Source organism: Triticum dicoccoides, chromosome 4A (assembly GCF_002162155.2).
Source record: "Triticum dicoccoides isolate Atlit2015 ecotype Zavitan chromosome 4A, WEW_v2.0, whole genome shotgun sequence".
NCBI classification, from domain to species: domain Eukaryota; kingdom Viridiplantae; phylum Streptophyta; class Magnoliopsida; order Poales; family Poaceae; genus Triticum; species Triticum dicoccoides.
Window position 1 is genome coordinate 674,993,688 of NC_041386.1, and position 1,409 is coordinate 674,995,096.

At 43.4% G+C, this 1,409-nt stretch overlaps 1 long non-coding RNA gene across 1 annotated transcript; it reads left to right on the forward strand.

The window, feature by feature from the left end:
- Positions 1 to 398: 398 nt before the first annotated feature.
- On the forward strand, positions 399 to 754 carry LOC119289685. Its single transcript, XR_005141578.1, has 3 exons — positions 399 to 469; positions 539 to 609; positions 704 to 754. It is a non-coding gene; the product is annotated as an uncharacterized LOC119289685 (long non-coding RNA).
- Positions 755 to 1,409: the final 655 nt, after the last annotated feature.

The following is a 1,409-nucleotide window of genomic DNA, read 5'->3' on the forward strand; positions in this document are numbered from 1 at the left end:
ACTTACATGTTCCTGATTCCTTCTTCGTCTCGCAGCTGGATCGGTGGGTGGCGACACGTTGCTGTCCACGGCGCTGTTGCTGCCGTCCAGGATGAGCTGCTCAGCCTGCTACTCCACGAGACTCCCTAGCAACAGCTGAAGAGAGGTTCCATGGGAACAAGCACCCATGGTTGTTGTCGCCGTTAGCACCGTCCCTTAAGTGCGACCCTTTAGACCCTTTGCTGATCCACCTCCTAGAAGGTCAGTGCCTGGTATAATTCCCATGGGAACAAGCACCCATGGTCTTCACCTTCTCCAACCACTGTAGTTTCAAGTCCCGTTCTAATCCTATTTGTAATGATATTACTTGGCATAGGGGAAGGGAATTGGTTTCTCTCTGTCGAGGACGGCAAACAGATATAGAGGAGGCAGATGTGATATGCTTGGCATTATGTTGTGAGGATAGAGGGCCATGGATCTGGATGTGGAGGTCAGTGGCAGTATTGATGCCTTTTTCCTCTTCTACTCGATTCCTTGACCTGTTTCCTTTCACTGTTAGATTGTGAAAGTCCATGTGACGTTCGTGTCAAGATGAGCGGCCGTTCCTGCTGACATTGTGTCAACTAGATGGTTGTATTCTTAAAACTTATCAATCAATTGGAGTCGGTTTCTATAATTGTTTTCCCTTCAGAAGTTTTTAACCTACTTAATGCTTATTGTTTAGAATTTTAGGTGCTCTTTTGTCAGAGACCGCTTGATGGTTTGGTTGGGACTGTATGATTTAGCCTATTCTTGGTGGCAACTAATTAGGCATCGATACTGTGAATCAGTAAACACTCGCAACAGGACTGTTTTTTTAACTTCCGGACATTTTTATTTATGTGAAAAATACTTTGTTTGGCGATACACTAATCCATAATACTCATGCTTCATTTTATCATGAACTTTATTCCTCCATCCTTTTTTATGTGTACTAATGTGTCTTTTTCTCTATCCTTTTTCCTGTATACTAATGTGTCTTTATTTAGTGCAATGCCCAGGTTTCCTCCATGCTTCCATACAATGTCGAAGGACAGCAGATGTTGCAGTCTGTTCGTCCTGGATAGTGCTGAGGATGAATACAAACTTATATGTAATTGGCTGGTGCTTGCTTTACTTAAAGACGGCCATTGTTCCACTTCTGATTTTTTACTTGGTCCTGTACATGTCTACCGTGTTGTAGTTAAAGTTTCTGATGTACACTTGTTCCAGCCACAAACATGGAAGCAAGTTGTTCCTTTAAACCCATGATACCTACAAACATTTTTAGATAGTTATTTACAAAAGTGTCATGTTGATCATTACCTGCTTGACCAACGTTTGGACCGGCACCCTCGCGCCGAGGCGCGATACAAATCTAGTCCACAAGGACACGACCAAGGTGGTCGATC